General features: G+C 41.3%; 1 long non-coding RNA gene across 1 annotated transcript in view; it reads left to right on the forward strand.

The window, feature by feature from the left end:
• Positions 1-208: 208 nt before the first annotated feature.
• Positions 209-20,824, forward strand: part of LOC120372666 — a 133,625-nt gene continuing 113,009 nt past the window's right edge. Inside the window, exons 1-2 of the long non-coding RNA XR_005585100.1 lie at positions 209-290; positions 7,800-7,883. This is a non-coding gene — a long non-coding RNA (uncharacterized LOC120372666). The remainder of the gene's footprint in view (positions 291-7,799; positions 7,884-20,824) is intronic.

The raw sequence follows: 20,824 nt of genomic DNA on the forward strand, positions 1-20,824 counted from the left end.
GATGGGGTGTTCACCCCACACAAGTTCTGAATGGGTTAAGATGGCCAGGTGGACCAGTTAATTCCCCAGGCTGCACCTGCAGGAGAAGCCAGGGAGCAGGGATTAACTAATTGAAGCTCAGCTGGGCAGGAACAGGACTGGCCTGTATAAAGCCCAGGAGCTGAGCACAGAAGTAGTGTGCAGTCATCCCCTGGGAGAAGGGAGGTATGTTTACAATAGGCAGCCTATAGTTACTCTCTAGGAGGAGGAGTTTGGACTGGAAAACCCAGAGACAGAGGAGAGCCAGAAAGGTAAGAAAGGCTCAGGGGAAAGCAGCAAGGTATGGGATAAGGAAGATCTTGGCTGCTGACGAGAGGGCCCCTGAGCTGGAACCTAGATTAGAGGGGAGGCAGGTTCCCCTTCCAGCTACTAGAGAAGTGGCATAGATCAGACAGAGGAGAGTGGACTGCCTGGGACAGTTGCTCCAAAAGACTGGTACCCCAGAAGGGGAAAACAAATATAGTGACTTGGGCAGCAGCTCATGGAGTAAATGAGAGAGAGAGAGAGATGGTGTGCAACTGCAGGAAGGGCTGTAGACCTCGCAAAACTAATCCTCAAAACCGCCAGAAAGAGGTGCCATCCAGTAGTGAGTAGAGCATCCTCTGACAATTGGTGAGTGGGCCATGACAGAGGGTTATAAAAACACTCTGAATTCAGCATCCAGGACCACTCTCAAGTCCATACAACACTCTCTGTCTCAGCAAGACCTCTAAGAACATAGCCACATAGAAGCTTCAAGAAGCAGTGACCTTCTAAATCAGATGACTGCATCAGCACAACTTCAACATGGATTGGTGAAATGGAAGTTTGCTAAAGCACTGCCAAGAAATGTGTGTAGTGTGTTGTGTTGGTCCCAGGATAAGAGAGAGGCAAGGTGGGTGAGATAATACCTTTTATTGGACCAACAGACAAGTTATCAAACTTGTCTGCACAAAGCTTGTCTCTTCCACCAAGAGAAGTTGGTCCAATAAAATAAATTAGATTTTTTTTCTTGTAATGATTTTAATGTGATAGTGATATATTATTGTAACTTAAGATACTAAAGGCTTCTCCTATTAGACATAAAATAGTTTAGACTATGTGTTCTGGAACAAGAGACTTGGATCTATAGAGATAAAGTTGGATTTAATTTCAGATTTAGGGTTCTTAATGTTCATTGATTCATTTGTTGACAGCTCCTTAAATGGCTTCTTTTAAGTAACGGATTTAACTAAGTCCTATGAAACAAAAGGAAATATTTAAGAATAAGATTATAGAATATCCCCACCAGAGGCAGGCCTACTCTCAAAGGTGTAATCTCTGTTAAAAGCTCTCCACAATTGCATACAGAAGAAATTGTAACTAAAGTAACCATTGTTTAGTATTTGTGTTCTATTCCATTTTTGTTTTCTTTTAATTTCTTTTCCTTTCTTTGTTAATAAAATAGTCAATAATTGTGGTTATTTTGCTTGTTTATAATCATAGTGTTCCCTAAGAAATGGGGAAAAAACCCGATGTCACCAAAATAGGGGGAGTCATGTCCCTGAATTGACTCTGAGAGACAATTAATTATTAAGATTTGGGCCCTACCATTTCTTGTTTACCTAGACTATGAATTGTAGTGATTTGGGGGATTAAATTACTTGGCACTCAACCACTTGAAATACCTCTTTTACTCCTACACTGCCCTGTCCTCATCATTATTTACCATTCCGTCAATCTTTGTCATCTGCAAAAGCAGTTTAAGTATGGTCCTTTTAGCCTTGCCGGCAATAGAGTTTTCCCACTTCATAACCTCTAACTTATATTGATTATTTTGTTTGACTCCTTTGGATGGTTGAAGAATCTCTCTTGGTAGCTACTTGCTTTTGCTACATACCATTAGGATGCCATCAGGTATGTTCCCTGTAGCTTTGTGTTCTCTTCCCCCAGAGTAGATTCCTCCGTAGTTGACTAAGTATCTGATAATTCAATACTTCTAACTAGATTGAATGCCTCCTGGTTCTCTTTCCCCTTTTAGTTACAAATTCAGTTTCTGATCTGCCCTGTTCCCATATGACCTGTGACAATGATTATCTGTCTAGTGATCCAAGAAGTCTTCATTTTCTCTGCTGCTGTGAAGTGTTGAAACTTGCTCTTCTGCAGCATGTATCTTCTTGAGGATTGCCATTAGCTTGCACTTCATGCACTAGAAAACTCTTCAGCCTTCAAGCAGAAAGGAAAACACAGCACATTCAAGGCAGGTCGCAGCTGTTACCTCATTCTAGACCAGACAATGCATGTGGAGAACCATACTGAAAAGAGAAATAACCACATTCCTTCCCATAAAACCCCCTGTTTACTGTTCCCCTTTCAATTGATCTATGTACTAAGCCCGGCTGCTCAACTCCACCCCCTTACCAGTAGGGAGGGATTAACCACCCAGGCTTCAAATTCTGGATCTGGGGAAAGACTTAAGAGTCTCAGCCACAAAGCTCTCCCCAAAACACAAACAGACTCGCATCACCTGAGTTGCTTTGGGGGCCCTCATCAAGTACCTCTATTTCCAAGTGTAGGATCTGCAGCTATATGCTCTGGAACTCCCCTGTTTGTCACTCCTGCTCCTTACCTTACGGGGTGTTGTAAGGATAAATGGAAAGAAGTGGTATTATCCCCATTTTACAGATGGGTTATAGAAGCAAGAGGCCCAGATCCATTGAAGTTAGGAACCTAAATACCTTTGTTGATTGGGCCTAAGTAACTTGCTCAGTGTCACACAGAAAGTATGTGCTAGAGCAGGGAATTTAACCTAGTATCCCAAGTTAGCACCTCAACTAGTGGACCATTCCCTTTCCCTGGTGAGGCATTGATTCACCCTTTTGCAAACCTTCCTTACTCCTCCCCACAACAGCCACTGTCTCTGCTTCCCTGTCCCCTGGCTTTTAAATTGTCCTGCTACAAGTAGTGGAGACTTGTAGCACTATCCTTCCTCAGGCCTGGGCCTGACCTCTATCAGACCTCCCCGAGCCCTCCTGGAGGAGAGAAGTGAGGCATACTGCTGGCATCTGCTTCATACCAGAGACAAGGGACTAGAGGGACAGAAATGAGCAGCTGCAGGAGAGGAAGGGCAGTGAAACAAGCCATAGTTGATCTCTTCCCCTCTCTCACTCCCTCAGATACAAGGATAGGACAGGATGAGGGTGAGGTTTTATTTCCCTTGCAGTTGTGCTTTCTAATTATTAATTGGCTGCTCTCAGTGCCTGAGCAATAGCTATTTGGCCCTCTTCTTCCTTCCCTCTCATTGTGCTCCAAAGACCCCTGTGCAGCATAGTAAGAAACCAGTTAGAGAAGGAAGTACTGCTTGTGCTGACCAGAGCCAGAAAGAGGTTTATTCCTGCAACCCCAGTATCTCCCTATGCCTCAGAGCAGGGAGAAGAGGCCTGCTGCTTAAGTTCCTTGGCAAGTGATCTTTTTTGAGTAGCACTGCACTAAGGGTGGGATGAAACATGAGAAACTGAGCATCAGTAAATCACGTGGAGGTTATGCTGATGAATAGATGACAGATTAGATGTGAAGCCTAGGGTTAAATACAGAGCAGCTGAAATGGGAGGAATTAGGATTTCAGACTCCTCTTGAGTAGAAATGTCACTTGCAGAGTTGTTGTAGCCATATTGATCCAGGATATTGGAGAGACAAGATGTGGGTGAGGTAATATCTGTTGGAGCAAATTCTTTTGGTGAAAGACAAGCTTTCCAGCTTACACACAGCTCTTCTTCAGGTCCACAAGAAAAGCTTGTCTCTTTCACCAACAGATATTGTCCAATAGAAGATATCACCTCATCCTCTTTGTCTTTATTGAATGTAAAGTCAACTCTACTCTCTTCCTTTCAAGTCCCAGGATTCCTCACAAATGGTTTAATGTGTTTTGTTAAATGATTTGAATTTTACAGTGCTGATTTGGCACTTGTAAATTCTAGGGAAGAATTTTCTGGGTTTCTAATGAGAGACAGCAGAGACTTGTTAGTTTCTTTATAAAAATTTCTCTAGTTCACTTTTCCTTATAGCACTTAGAAATACAGCATTCATGGGTATTGCTAAATGCTACTTCCTTCCCTGAGGGCTACACTTTGACCTGGTGGGAAGGCTTGTGAGCACTAATGACCCTGAGAGCTATGCCTGCAGGAGTGTAATTCCTTGTAGGGCCACCCCAGCCAGACAAGTCAAAAGGTAGGGATCAGACAAAAAGCAATCCATTGTTGGGGTAGACCAGACTCCTTAGCCCTGGCAGGTGGCTGGGCTAGGAGAAGGCATACTCTAAATTCAAACAGGGACTGCCTGGCCTGCTAGCCAGTTATGGACTTCTGTGGAGCAGCTGCTTTCTGCTTTAGTCCGCAGTGGTGTTAGCAAGCCGTCTTTGGCACTGCTACACAGACTAGGCACTGGACTGTGGTCAGCTTGGCCTTCAATGGGTTCTATATGTCACTGTCTTGCAGGCACCACACAAAATGCTGCATCTATATTCGTTAGCCCATTTCTTGCAACTTTCTGCACCAGTGTACAAAATAGCCATGAAGGATGAGAGAAGGTGATTACTAGTGCACAGCCCAATACCACTTTAAACATCTTTGTGCAGGCCTAGAGTTCTTAGGACCCACAATAAGTGAATGCAGCTCATCCATCGATCTCAACAGGATACCCTATTTGTTCCTTCAACTTAATCATTATGTGCACAAAGAAACACATGCCTATTTTTCTCAATGCTAATAAATAAAAAGATAAACATTTTTCAGAGCTGTGGAATATTCAGGTGGATTCATATTACTGGTATAAAGTTTACTTCTAAGATGTAACTATATAAAGCTTCAAATATCTGAAAGATCACAAAAACCAGTCTGTCTTCTAACTTTCCGTCTAGACTCCTGATGGTAAGAGATTTACTTCTAATATTCCAAAATTTTTTATTTTTTTTTTTGCCGCAGTGAAACTGCAACACAATTTTTTCCCATCTGGTCAGGACCAGCAACTCTAGCTACAGCACAGCCTGCTGCCACTTGGAAGAAATTTGATCCAAATTAAGAAGGGACATAAATGGTGGTGTAAATTACATGCCAGTAAATCAGCCTGAGTGTAATTTAGATGCTGGAAAGACATGGTTATAGCAGAAAAGAAACCAGTTTATGGAAAGCAAAGGAGGCCTACACAACTGATCCTTTTCATAGGGAATAGGGTTATAGGCAATAAGGTTACCACTTGGATACTACTGGGTGGTAATAGCCCCCAATATAATACAGGAAATATTTGTGGTAACTGGGAGGGGGGGGCAAATGATTACTTTTATAACTGACCAATAGTTAGTCTGTCAAGTCTGGCTGGTCCTTAATGGGAATCTGGCTCAGTCTTGCAGGTGATGTAGCAGTTGATCCTGGTCCAGTGACTCTACAATTAGTGATCCCATCTGTGAAAAGGTCATTGGGGTGGCAGGCGAGGAGATCCAGGAGAGAGGGAACTTCCCTGTTCCTCTCTCTGGGAAGGGCCTGGTGAAGGCAGGCTGGAGAGAACTAGAGAGCAGGCTAGGCTCCTGAGAGGGGGCCTGCAGATAGGGCCTGTCAGAAGTAGGGAGGCCCTAGAAGAAGCTCACAGAGTTTCTGGGGAGGAGAGGCCATGGGAAAATCTGCTAGGAAGAGGGGCCTCAAGGGAAAATGTCCAGAGAACTGGAAAGAGGAGACCTGACAGGAGGGCTGGGCTACAGAAGACATAACTTGACAAACTGTTGCAGGGTCAAAAATGGGTGCTGGTGATGAAGAGCCCTGCAATGCTCTTATGCCATGGGAACTGTGGCAGTGAATACAACCACTTACATAGTCCAACACAAAAGAGAGAAAAGAGAGCTGAATATATGGCAAGCAGTTGCCTATGAGAATGAGGAAGTACGCTTACATATATTCAGCCGAAGGCCTTGAATATCTAACTTTTTTTTATGAATTCTGCTTTTCCCTTCCTAGTTGAGAACTTTAGAAAAGTTGTTCTCAGCATATTGTTGTATCTTAATTCTCCAAAATAAACCTTTAGATTTTATGTGTAAGTATAGATTAAGTAGTAAAGAGTTACATAAACTAAACATGAATGGAATTGGTTATATTAATCAAGTAAACATGAACATTTTCAAATGGGTGCCCAAATTTAGGAACCCAAGTTGAAAAATGTAGGCCTATTCTTTTAATGTCAGCAATACAAAGTAGATGAATATACTAGTCATACTGGATTAGACTAGTGCTCCATCTAATTCACTATCCTAGCATCACCAGTAGCCAATATGAGCTGCTTCAGAAGAAGATGCAAGAAAGCCTGCAGTACAAAATTATAGGCTAACCTGCGCTCCGGAAACATTTCCTCCTATTCCCCCAAGAGCTAGTGGTTGACTTATGGCCTGAAGGATGAGGGCTGATATCCCTCCCTAAACTCTTGATTCTTAATCTTTGGATATTCTTGTTAGTGGTATAAATTTCCATTTAATCTTTTTTTAATCCTGCTAAACTCTGGAGAGCAGATCCTGAGTTGGTCTAAATTGTCAGTTGAAATGTCATTTGAAATTGTCTCTTCAATGGAGCTATGGAAATTTACACCAGCTGGGACTCGGCCCCTTAGTCTCAAAGACATCCTGTGACAAATAGTTTTACAGACTAATAGTGCATTGTGTGGGAAAAGGATCTATTTTTATCAGTTAAATTTGCTCTCTTTTACATTGCATGTTCCCTTGTTTTGTATTGAGAGAGGGTGAATAGAAATCCCAGATCTATCTTCTCTGTGATATTCATAATTTTGTTTAGTTTTAATCATGTCACCTTTCATTTGTTTCATCTTTAAGGTGAACAGTCCTGATATTTCCAATCTGTCTTCCTAGGAGTTTTTATAATCTCTAATCACCCGCCACTGAATACCAGCTATTTTAAGCCATATCCTTTTGAGATGGCTCTTCCAGAACTGAATCCAGTGTTTCAGGCTAGGGTGTACCACTGATTAATATTCCTCCATTATAATATTCTTCTTATATTCTCCATCCTTTCTTTATATGGCCAAACATTTTGTTTGCCATTTTGACAGCACATTGAGTATTGAACGTAATCAGAGGAAAACCAACAGCCTTGACTGCTTCCAAAGTGTTAGCTCAAATCAAACTACAATTCACAGTTTGCCTATTTCAGACAAAACCTTGAATGGTCTTTCCCAGCCAGAAAGAAATTACATGCAGCAGGGTCAGTGGAACTTAATGTATTAGGAGTTGGAGGAATGTTTAGCTACTGAGACTACATCTCTACTCCGATATAACGTGACCTGATATAACACAAATTCGGATATAACATGGTAAAGCAGTGCTCGGGGGGGCGGGGGAGGCGGACTCCGGTGGATCAAAGCAAGTTTGATATAACGCGGTTTCACCTATAATGCGGTAAGATTTTTTGGCTCCTGGGGACAGCGTTATATCGGGGTAGAAGTGTATAAGCCTTTGTAACAATTGAGCAGGAAAGACAAAAGGCCAGCTTGAAAGGATTTTTAGGGAGTCTATCTGACCAGAAGACTTCAGGGGGCCTTACAGTATACCTCCCACTGCGTCCCCCCTTAAGCCCATCTATCAGAGCTGGAATAAAAGAAAACACCACACAGATATGAACTCACAACAACACTTTATTTACTAAAGGGGAAGGAAGGAAGGGGAGGGGATGGTTTAAGGACACTGAAGATTTGGAATATAAACATACACATGCACACTCAATAAAGCAAAGATGTTTTTCTACCTCCTTCAGGTACTGCCGGTAGCGAGTCTGCAGAATCTGGACTGGTGAGATCAGTGATGGACACCAACGGTGGATCACAGGTGTCGAAGACAGGTAAGTAACCCTATCTCAAACCCACCCAATCCCTCTTTGCGTCATCTATGGGTGAGTGTCAGATCTAACTAACTGGATCTAGTCCGAGAGTACACGACTGCTTCCCAAAAGAAAATATCTAATTGTGGACAAAATCTTATGGGGTTCCAGGGGCTTCTGTATTGATTATTTAGGTTAATCTTTCTATCTACCCAATGGAACTCAGTGCTCAGTCTAGAAGATACCATCAGAGATGCTTAGTTTTGCAGTTCTCAAACTGTGGATTTGCGTCTCCAAAGGTAACATGCTTGTTAACAGCAAAAATGTTTTAAAATAAATAAATAACAGACCTCAAACCTATTGTCCATCTGCAAATTTGTGTACACAGAGTCAATCCCTTACCTTTCTCTAACAGTACAAAGTTTCAAAAAGTTCAATGAATAGAAGATTGTTGGGAGCGGAATAGATCTGGACAAGGAGAAGAAGTCTGGAGATAAATGTGAGAAGTGAGGGACATATGCTTGTTTTGTTAAAATATTATGTTTGCTGATGAAGAGAAAATTCCAGAATACTTAATGTTGTTGTTTTAGTTAAATAAAACAATTTAAATGTTTGTCTGGTGATGTTCTCCTCCTAATACATCATGGCAAGAAAATCCTCCAAATATTAATGATTAACCTGTTGAACTAGAGATAGTTCACCTCGCAATGACTTCATAAATATCTGCTTCAATTATCTTTGGTAAATGAAATAACCAAACAATCATTCACTTTCTGATATAGCTGTAAAACTAATCTGAAAAGTTTTTTCAAAATAAATCAATTTAAAAATGTATAGTATGTACCTTCTAAAAATGAAATCTACATCTATCTCTGAGTTGTGAAGAATATGTATTAAGGTTATAACAACCAACAAGAATGCACTTTTATGTAGAAAACCATGATTAAATCAATTCTTCCTGACAAGTAATTTAAATCATGATTTAAATCCATTTGTTTTAAGTCAAATCCACCCTGCTTGGACCACAGTTTGGGAATTGCTGTATAAAGATACTTCATTGCTCTCTACAATGGAGTAATATTATAACTACCATAGGTGACTTGTTCTGATCTCATTTTCCCACTAGTGGAACTCCAGTGACTACAATACATTAGTACAGGGGTTCTCAACCTGTGGGTCGGGACACCAAAGTAGGTTGTGACCCCGTTTTATAATGAGGTTGCCAAGGTTGGTGTTGGCACTGGGTGCCAGCAGGGCTGAAGCCCAAGCCCCATCACCCAGGGATAAGGTTACATGCCCCCTGCCCAGGACAGAAGCCCTTGAGCTTCAGCTTTGCCACCCCCTGCCCCCTACCTGGGGCGGGCAGTGGGGCTTGGGTGGACTTGGGCTTCGGTCCCCCCTCCTGGAGTCACGTAGTAATTTTTGTTGTCAAAAGGGGGTCACGATGTAATGAAGCTTGAGAACTTCTGCATTAGTATTTAAATTTAGTCTTTTTATATTCATCAGCTTTTTTATATCTTTAACTGGCGCCTTGAGCAAATAGTCAGGAACTATGTTTAGGTCCCATGTCATAGCTGTAACACTTGTTCAACAGCCTAGTCCAAAAGAACCATTAATTTGTGGTGTTCAGTGTGTATATAAGCATTTATTGCTGAATGATGATGCAATTTAACAAATGTTCTCCATAAACAAAAACTCAGCCTTGGGAATCAGAGTGGACAGCAGGTGAAAGTCAAGGAGGGAATATTGGTTGCTGTGGCAGCTTTTCAAGAGCAGAGTCAATGCCTGCATGTTAGCAGGACTCTCACAACAAAAGGGAGGTGTAGGGAGAGGCCAGGTGGTAAATCCTGAAATGCCCAAACCAGTGAATTTTACTTTAAGTGCTTCTTTCCTCTCTCCATTGTTCCTTTGCTTTTCTTTCAGTTACAAAACAAATGGTGGGTGTTGTTTTTGGATAGTAAGCCAAAGAAAGGGAGGGAGAAGAAGGCATCATTTCTACTGGCACCAATTCAAATAACTGGGGAAAGCAGCTAGGGCAGATGACACTTGTAGTGGCACTAAAGGGATGATTGGATGAGGATGCTGGAGTGGCAGTAACAACTCCTGTATTATTATAGCCTTTTCACCTGCAACTCGGCAGAGCCACAGGAAGGATCTTATCTGCCTTCTCGAGCATTCGCAGGGCTGTGGTTCACCACCATCTGCTGTGGTGGGTTCTTCAACTGCAGTATCATGCATAGCAACATTATATTTTGGAGGTGGGGGAAGGGTGGGCAGAGAGTTCTTTGGATGCAGTTAGGCTGATGCAGGCTCTTACAGTTCTTGCTCCAAAGCCAATCATTAGTATAAGGTGAGTGCAGGGGTCCTAAGTCATTGGGAGAACAGGTTCCTCCACTCTCAAAGGTTAGTCTGGTCTTCTCTTGGCATCTGCTTAGTCAATGGTTCTCCTTCTCTCCCCCCCCCATACTTTTTTTTAAATCAGGAGGTGCAGGGGTTGAAAAGAGCAGGTACGCCTGGTGCATCCTACTGGGACTTTTCCAGTTGGTTAATCCAAAATGTCAGCCTTCCTGAGTTTCCAAAATATATTTTTCACTTTAAAAAAATAGTCCTTATAGTTTTGAAGACACCTTCTAAATAGGAGGCAAAAACATTCCGTGGCCCAGAATTTAGACTGAAGCAATACCTCTAGTGAATATCCCTCAGTCTCAATGGATGATGATTCTCAAGTCTAATAATGACAAATTAAATTATCAATCTAGCAAACTACAACTGATCACTTTAGCAGAATCTAGGGCAAATTGGGAAAGCAATCTGTTCTGTGGAAAAAAAATAAAGGTTTTTAAACTAGTTTTTGATCTGGTGCAGACCTTGCAAATTTTTTTGTACCAAAAGAAAAAAAAACACTTGCCTGGAATGTGGGATACCCAGCTTCAAGTCCCTGCTCTGCCTGAGTCAGCCTAGGGATTAGCCCCTCTGTTAACAAAAGCTCTGTCAGGAAGGTTAAAACCAATATATTTCAATGAAATGTTTGTTTTGACAAAATGGTATTTTTAGATGGGGGATGAGGGGGGAGTTTCTGCTAGAGCTAGCTGATTTATTTATTTATTTATTTATTGACGAAACAACTATCCTGGGAATGTGGGCAGAGCTTGATAGTTACAGTATTTGTTTCCTCCCTCTGAGTTTTAATCAAGAGGATAGACACTCTGAGAATAATTCTGCTCTTTCTTACATGGTTAAATCAGGAATCTGATGGCGTTTTACTTTTTTGTTTGTTTTTTTTTTTAAATGAAGTTCAGAATGAGGGTCGTCTCCCAATGGTTGTCTCTGTTGCTTATGTCTCAGTCTTCTTGAAATGTGTTTCAGCTTTGCAGAAGCATTGCTTCTTGCCTCCCTCTTCCTGCTGCAGTTGTTGTGGGCAATTTCCAGTTTACTGGGGTAGAAGTGCAAGTCTCTTATATTTTAAAACATCACTTTAGATCTATTGGTTACTGTTTCAGCTGTTTGACAATAGGTGTAGCTTGTTTTACATTTAGGGCCAAATTCTGTTCTGTTACACTGCCAAAAAGTGTGTGTACCCATACAAGTTTGCTGTGGCTTCCTAGAAAGCCACACTTCCACTCATAAAATTGACAGTAGGAGTTGGTCCTTAAAGTGGTGTTCTACAATGAACTATTTCTTAGCAGTGGGGGGGACACATTCATTTCTGATATAACTCTATTGACATTAGCATAGTTACATCGAGCATGAATATGGCCCAGTATATAACTACCATCTGTCCATCTCAAGCAGTTTTATTTTTAAAACGTCCCCCAACAATCTATGTCGGCATCTGGTCGGTGACAATTAAGGTTGCAGGAGAATTTCATGAGCTATCTATTCAGCATCAAAGGTCTAAATCCTTCTGACTCTCTTTTAGCCAGAAGGAGAGAGGTTAGGTTCCTGATGTCCTGAGGTGAGAACAGCTTTATCACAGTTAGATAAATGTCCTGCATAATCAGAGTAGTCTACAGGGGTGAGGGCCAGATTTACAGTGCTGAGCACTATTTTTCTTGAAAAAGCAGCAAAGAGTCTTGTGGCACCTTATAGACTAACAGACATTTTGGAGCATGAGCTTTCATGGGTGAATACCCACTTTGTCGGATGCATGTGACGAAGTGGGTATTCACCCATGAAAGCTCATGCTCCAAAATGTCTGTTAGTCTATAAGGTGCCACAAGACTCGTTGCTGCTTTTACGGATCCAGACTAACACGCCTACCCCTCTGATACTATTTTTCTTGAGTTGACCTTTGTCAGCATTTAATTTGCATTGATTTCATTTTTGTCTATTTATGGTTTCCTGAGTACTCTTCACACATTTACCATTTGGTTTTTGGCTTATTAATTTTTAATCACTATTCTGAAAGGCACTGTAATTGTTCCACTCTAATGCTGCCAGCTACAGAAATGCATTAAGGGTGCAAGATTCTTATAACAAGCTGATAATTCTATAGTCTACATTCAGAATGACATTCTTCTACAGAAGGCCTGCAAACCAAGCTGGGCAACGAAAGCCCTGTCAAGTCTCTGACCCAGTTTCTAAATCAGTAACTAGGATCATGTATACTTGCTAGTGTAGGTGACGCATTAAACTGGTGTATTGTTTCTCTGAAAGTCAATATTGTTTCTGATCCTCTTTTACTAAGAACCATAGAAGTATTTAACACACTAGAATTTGAATTTAAATAGAATCTGCTAAGGGGATTAATCTCTCATGAGTCCTGACACAAATTCTTAATAGAAGTTCTACAGAGACTTCTGATTTCATTGCTGGATAAAAGGCCCCAAACAGCAACCTGACTAGATATAGGCATGTTTGCCTGAAGTTATAGTAACTTTCTCATTCCCAGTTATTCTACCATAAATAAACACCTAAACAAATTGGATACAAGTGCATGGCATGCTCACAAGAAGGCAGCAAAGCCAGATTTCCAACAGGTAATCCTCAAATGGCCACACCGATCACTGGGACAGAGGAAAGGGCAATAGGCAGTGGTGAGCTGGAGCCGGTTCCCACAGGTTCTCAAGAACCAGTTGCTAAAATTAGACCTCCATGGAGAACCGTTTGTTAAAGGGCCAGGGAGTGGGCAAAGAACTCTGGTCCACGGGCCAGACCATCCTGTTGCTTCCAGGATTCCCAGCTGGGAAGGTTGAGGCTCCCCTGGCCCTTCCCCCGCTTCCCCACAGCTGCAGCATGGCCAGCCGCCAGCATCAGCTGGGCAGCTCAGCTGAGCTCCGGAGTTGTCCTGCTGCTTTGAGCTGCCGGCAAGGTAAGGCGGGAGGGGGCTGTAAGCTCTAGGGCTGCCGAGGGGACAAGTGGGGCAATTTGCCCCAGGCCCTGCAGGGGCCTCCGGCCCCACGAGTATTTCTCCCCCTGCCCCGGCCCCTCCCCCGCTCCCCGCCTTAAATCAGAACTTTTTATAGGGAACCGGTTGTTAAGATTTTGGCAGCTCATCACTGGCAATAGGTTAGAGAAAAATGGAATAGTTATTTGCAGATTAACTTCTGCAACCCAGTAAAGAGGAAGTGTGACTTTACACAGCATTAAAGAACATTATCCAAAATTCTCAGTCTTCAGTGCTAACCTATGTATAAATAAGGTTCTGTATAGGATATTTGACCAAAAAAACTCATGTGTTTTAACCAATTTAGAACACCTAAGAACTCTAGATCTGATCCTGCCATCTTTAGTCAGGCAAAATGAGCATTAAACTCAATGGGATGATTAATTGATAGATAATAATCTATTACAGTACTGGATCCTTCATAGACTCAGCTCCTGATCCTGCAGCTGATCAACATAGATGGATCTTTGGACCCTCACATTCACCCTGGGTACCTGGACAGATGGGTTTACAGGATCAGAGGCTAAATTATTTATTTTAAATAGAGCTTAACTCAACTGACTCCATTGAAATTAGACTTGTGCTTTGCTTCTATTTGAGCATTCATGCACAAGGGTTTGCCTGCAGAAAGCATGCACTTATGCTCACACAGTGAGTAATTGTAGGTATGAACAGCTCTTAAACTGTAGACATTGTGGACCCTTGGACAAATCTTTGAGACAAATGTTAAGATCACCTTTGTATTACTTTAGGAGGATTTCTTTTCTGGAACAATTATTGCTTCTGACTGCTTTACCCTAGAGGCAATCAAATTAGAAAATGTAAAGCTGCATTGACAAGTCTTTCTGAGGACATTCCAGGGGGATCAAAATGCAGCAAACAAACAACTTATGTGGCCAAAATAGCCCAAGAGAGTTCCCAAGTGTTGAAAGATTGACATGGTTTCTCACTAACGAGTGTATTGCTTACAGATTACACTTTTTACATATACACTTTTGCATGCTTGTCTCCTTTCATGTTTGAGCAGTCTTTGCTATTTCCTCTTGGCTCAGCCAGAAGCAATGCCTCTGCAAAGCTGAAACAAATTTCAAGAAGACTGACATAAGCAACAGAGACAACCAGTGGGAGACGATCCCCATTCTGAACTTTTCCTCTTTGCTCAGCCATGCCAAACTTCTTAGGCTAGAACTATTACTATATATCTCAAGAAATTACTCTTAATTCACACACATCCTAACAAATTCCTTGCTCCCAACCTTGATTTTTTCCCCCACTTAAAGTTGGTAATACTGCCTTTTCAAGTGTTTAAAATTACAAATTTAAGAGGCCTTCAAGAGTCAATGTTAGCTATCTCCATGGCTTTCTAGGAAGCCACAGCAAACTTGTATGGGTACACTAACTTTTTGGCAGCTTGCTACAAGAGCCATGGTCCCATTGGCCGAGTCCCCCTGCAGTTGCTAAGCAGCAGCCACTGAGGAGACTCTGCTGGAGTTAATGTTGCTTCAAGCAACACTCTGCAGGAATTCCAGCCAGGTATTTAGGGGCTCAGTATGGGATAATGTCATAGAGCCTCAATCCATCTTCTCCCATCCCCAAGCCCCCACAAAGATTCTTCTATGGAGTGGTTTCTGTAAGCAGCAAGGAGCCTCAGAGGGTAATGGGAGTAAAGGTGTATCCACCTTTCCATCAGGGCCAGGACGATTTGTGCCCATGTGGGATCCCTTGTGCATGGTAGCAGAGAGGCTGCTCTGGCCTTATGATTCTATACAAATAGAATTTTACCTGAAAACAAACTGTTTAAAAGAAATTAGTCACCACATGAACATATTAGTTTACACTTCCAAGCAGGGGCGGCTCCAGGCCCCAGCACACCAAGTGCGTGCTTGGGGCGGCAAGCCGTGGGGGGGCGCTCTGCCAGTCACTGGGAGGGCGGCAGGTGGCTCCGGTGGACCTCCCGCAGGCATGCCTGCGGGAGGTCCACCGGAGCCGCGGGACCAGCGGACCCTCCGCAGGCACGCCTGCGGGAGGTCCACCGGAGCTGCGGGACCGGCGACCAGCAGAGCACCCCCCGCGGTGTGCCACCGTGCTTGGGGTGACGAAATGGCTAGAGCCACCCCTGCTTCCAAGGATGATTAAAGGAATATGAAATACATATAGATGAACTACAAAGGACCACACCAAGTTTGTAGTTCAATACAGCCAAATCTTTTCCTTTCCACCACAGTAACTGATGAAAACACTAAACATCAGACAAACAAATGCTTGAATAATATCACTTCCAAAGCCCCAGAAAGGCTCAAATGAACACACCATCTGAGCGTATTGATGTGCTTCTTAGTCATGACAAATGAAGTCTCCCCACCACACAAGCTAGTTCAAAGCATTCAGTTGATATCCGCAGACCTAGCTAGTGTAGCATTCAGTTTACAATCCCAAGAAGGAACTGTACATGTAGACAGTGATGGAACAGCAATTCAAGATAGGCAACTTCATCTTGGTTACTTCCCCAGGGCACCTTGTTTGCTGACTTGTTAATGTCTTTTACCCTTAACAATTTCACACTTGGGTTACTCTTCACATTTATTCCATATATTGAAGCAAAGATGATAAGAAATACTCCACCCTGCAAAGTTCTAGTCTCAGTGGAGCACTTGAGGATAGATCATTTACTTTAATATTACTAACCATTTTTAGATGTTGTACAGAACTTTTCATCCATAGATGTCAGTGTTCTACAATGGAGGGTAAGAATCACTATACCTGTTTTACAGACAGAGGTTATGTGACTCACCTAAGGTAATACAGGAAGTCAGTGATAAGTGAAAGAATTAAAAACTGGAATTGTTGGGTATTCAAAGCTATTCATACTGAGCCTGATGTTTAGTGTTAATTTATTACATTAAAAAAATTTAAAGAAACTCATTCAGGTTTCAAAGGGAAATGCTCGAGTTAACAAATGTCAGATTTATGGTTGCCCATGCATCCTTAATTCTGTCCCCTTGTGTGTCCAACCTATGCAATGAAAGAGCAAGGAGTCCTGTGGAAAATGTGATCATGTAATTAAAGATTGATGTGTACCGGGGGCAAATAAAGAATCAACATTTTTATTTGTACTTGTGTGCAATAAAACATTATAAACATTAACGAGGAAAAGTATATTCAACAATTGAGGCTCAGTGCTGTATAAATAATTTCAACCTGAAGAATAATTCAGCTGTATTCCTCTTGCTCATTTTTTTCTTCTTCTATTTTTTTGTACATTCTGTAACTACCTCAGCTGAGGATTTCCAGCATCTCTTGAGGTGCACCAAGTGCTCCCAATACTCATTTCAGTATATTTTTACTCTGCACAAACTAGGTTGTGCATGTAGGGCACATTTTGAAGTCAGTTGTGGTTATTGACTGACTTTAGTAAATATACTGCTTAAATGACATAATAGCCTTATCTGTAGCAAAGCAGGAGACTGATACCTTGGAAATCAACTAATAATGAGGTAATAAAAGTAATTTCTTCAAGTATTAGAAAAAGTCTTTCCTGCTAATTAACATTATGAATGAATATTTTTGAGAGTTCAAATTTTTTTCCATCTTGAATCAGGACAAAAAGTCAATATGTTAAATATTTGTAAACCAAAATTGTTTATTTTTGGATCATTTGAAACACTTTAGTTTCTATATTGACCTCTTTTTTCCTTTTCCTAATCTTTTCCAGTATAATAGCTTACATTTCAGAACAAATCATTTTGGATCAGAAAACTGGAATTTATTTTAAAATGTAATAAATAAATAGAGAATGTCAACATTTTTCTCAGCTTTTTTGGAGTCAATAAATTTGTCGATCCTAACCTTGTTTTGAAAACAGTTTTGGTTTCAATGAATTGGCATTTTCCTCAATGAAAATCTATTTGTCAAAATTCCAATGAGCGCTGCTAATTTTACTCCCCTATCCCCTTAAATCACATTTTTGGAAAGAAAGTTCTTTGAAATATTAGGCCAGATCCGCAGTTAGTGTAAACCTTCGTTACTCTGTTGAAGCCAATGGCTGAATCTGAATGGAAGTTTCATTAGATTCCAAAGCAGAACAGACCACTGTGAAAATCTAGTCTGACCTTTTTATAACACAGGCCATAGGACTTCCCTAAAATAATTCTAGTTTGAACTAGAGCATATCTTTTTAGAAAAAAAAATCCAATCTTGGTTTAAAAATTGCTAGTGATGGAGAATCCACCAGTCTTGGATAGATTGTTCTAGTTGTTAACTACCCTCACTGAAGATCTGAATAACTGACAATATAACTATTATGCATGATATATACTTACATGTGTATTGTGTTTTTATAGGTATGTTGCCCCTTTTAAAATTTTTAGCTTGCAGAATTGCCATCAAAATAGATGCCATTGTGCCTCAGAAGCTACTCCATAATGAAACATGTAACCAGCTTTCCAGTACGACCCTGATTTTTTTTGCCATTCATCTATTTCTCCCCCACTTCCACCTGAAAAGTCCTTTCTGATTAAAAATTTGAATATGAACTTCTTACCAGAGAATATTGGGCCAGATCCACAGCTATGGCTACACTGAACACAAGCCTGGAAAGTGAGTGGCAGTGGTCAGCTGCTGAAGTTGCTTTTGTATATCTTTTTCCCCAATGCTGATCTTACTGCTATTTTATGAGGGACTCTGCAACAAGATAGAGCAACCTAAGGGATTAGTATGGTTTAGGGATGTCTTGGCCATAACATCTCTCCTCCCACTGTGCTTCTGTCATAAACATAAAGCTAAAGGTAGCATAAAATCCCTCCTTTACCTGTAAGGGGTTAAGAAGCTCAAATAACCTGGTTGGCATCTGACCAAAAGGACCAATAAGGGAAGAAGATCCTTTCAAATCTGTGGGAGGAGGTTTTTGTTTGTGCTCTCTTTGTTTGCTCTCTCTCAGACAGCGAGGGACCAGGGCAGGAAAAAAAAAACATCTAAAACCCTACCTGAAATAAGCATCTAAGATTACAAAAATTGTAAGTAATAGTAAGGAAATGCGTTAGCTTATCTTTTGTTATAGCTTGTGAATTTTCCCTCTGCTAAGAGGGAAGTTTATTCCTGTTTTGTAACTTCAAAGTTAAGCCTAGAGGGGAATCCTCTGTTTTAAGTCTTTTTATTACCTTCATCCTGATTTTACAGAGCTGCTTCTTTTACTTTTTTTTTTAATAATAAAGTTCTTCTTTTAAGAACCTGATTGGTTTTTAGTGTCCTAAAAACCCAAGGGTCTGGTCTGTGCTCACCTTGTTAACCTAATAGTTGGCATATTATTCTCAAGGCCCCTTCCCTCCCAGGAAAGGGGGTGACAGGGTTTGGGGGGATATTTGGGAAGGGGATAGGGCTCCAAGTGGTCCTCTTCCTGAATCTTTGTCTAACTCACTTGGTGGTGGCAGCAATACCGTCCAAGAACAAGGAAAGGATTTGTGCCTTGGAGAAGTTTTTAACCTAAACTGCTAGAAATAAGCTTAGGGAGTCTTTCAGGCAGGTCCCCACATCTGTACCCCAGAGTTCAGAGTGGGGAGGGATCCCTGACAGCTCCACTGGTACCATAACAGGGAGGAGGGGAGTCGTGTAAGATTCCCTACTTTGGCTCTATGCCACGGGAGGAGATTACATTGGCTTTTGGGCTGACTGCATTTTGGTGCAGCACAAAGCCAGCATTGAATAAGAGAACACAGATGAGTATTTTAGTAGACGCTGAAGTGTATTGGTCAAAATCCTTCTAAAATATGGAACTCTGAAAATAGTTCCTTTTATAAGTCCATTCATGTGTTGTTATGAAGACTTATCTAAAAAAACCTCCACCCCAGTTTGGTCTAAAAACTTCACATCTCTTTTATATGCTTGTCTGAGGTCTAATTCACAAGACGTTTTCAGATATTCCACCCATCAACCTCACCAAGCTCATCAGAAGCAAGCTCTCCACCAACCAGCACATGCCAACTCAAAGTAGCATTAGACTCTGCCATAACAAATGCAAAATCTGTAGACATATTTCTATTGCTACAATGATCAATACACCCTACAACACACTTTCAAGATTCAGGGTCCTAAACATGATTATCAGAACATGTGGTGTACCTCTTCCAATGCACCTAATAACAGCTATGTGGATGAAATGAGACAGTTAATATGCCCTTGAATGAACTGTCACAGAAAAATAAGACAAAAACACTATATCACCCATTGGCAAATGCTTTTCACAAAATGATCACTCCATATCTGACCTCTCAGTCCTTATCCTCAAAGGAAATCTACACACCTTCAAAAGATGAACCTGAGAATTTACATTTATAACTCTGCCAACCACTAGCAGTCATGGATTAAACAAAGACACTGGATTTATGGCTCATTAAAACAATCGGTAATCCCCTAACCCTCCTTTGTCCTATGATTGAAGAGATATTAACTGCCCACTACACCTTGAATGGTCTCTTGCAACATGTGTTAACACCTTATCTGTTTCATTCTTGTATTTGGCTGAGGGAAAGTCTAAAGTAAAAATTAAGTTGACCTAAGTTACATTGACGAACAGCCACCACAGCAATTAAATCGCTTTTGCATGCCAACACGACACTCCTTGTGTAGGCAGTGTGCATCCTCACCAGGAGCACTTGCACTGTTTTAACAATCAGCATGGGGCATTGTAGGATGGTTTCTGAAAGGCAGCAACAGTCACTGTAGGCAATGCAGTGCCCACAGTGACACTGAATCTACCTAAGTGCTACGCCTCTCATGGAGGTGGAGTTTTTAAGTGAGAGTAGTGGGTGAGTTACATCAGTGGGAGCTACATTTTAGTGTAGATGTTTAGGTCAACATAAGGCAGCTAACTCTGTAGTGTAGACCAGAGCTGAATACTTTTTCCAGACCTGAAGAAGAGCTCTATGTAAGCTCAAAAACGTGTTCTTTTTTCCACCAAAAGCTTGCCAGTGAAAATGGGAGCATCAAAAGTGCTATTAAATCACTGAACATAATAACTTTAGATTTCTTGGATTTAAGCATCAAAATGAGCAGCGAAATAACAGTTAATTCAAAACAAAATAATAATTTCACTTTTTATTTCTTCAACATTTTTCCCTTGGTACAAAAGGAAACCAAACGATCTCAGCTGGGTAAATTGCCAACTGAGCTTTAAATAAATCTGTGCTGTTGCTGTTTTTTTCTATATGGAGAAATTAATGTAATTTCAGAGAAACTGAGAGAAATCTTGACCCCATTGGGATCAACAGCAAAACTCCCATTAACTTCAATGGGGCCATGGTTTCACCCTATCTTTCAGAGTAGGCAAAGCATGGTGCAGGAGACTAAGAGATACTAGAGACTAGGGGTATGTCTACACAACCAAAAAAAAAAAAAAAAAAACAATAAAAAACACCCCACAGCAGCGAGTCTCAAAGCCAAGTCATCTGACTCCAGCTCATATTTTGGGCCTAAAAATAGCAGTCTATCTCAGAAACCCAGTAACTGGGAGCGAGGGAATGGGAGGGGATTCTGGGAGCCAGGGCTCCAGCCCAAGCCCAAATGTCTACACTACTATTTTTAG

Source organism: Mauremys reevesii, linkage group 9, assembly GCF_016161935.1.
Source record: "Mauremys reevesii isolate NIE-2019 linkage group 9, ASM1616193v1, whole genome shotgun sequence".
NCBI lineage: Eukaryota > Metazoa > Chordata > Testudines > Geoemydidae > Mauremys > Mauremys reevesii.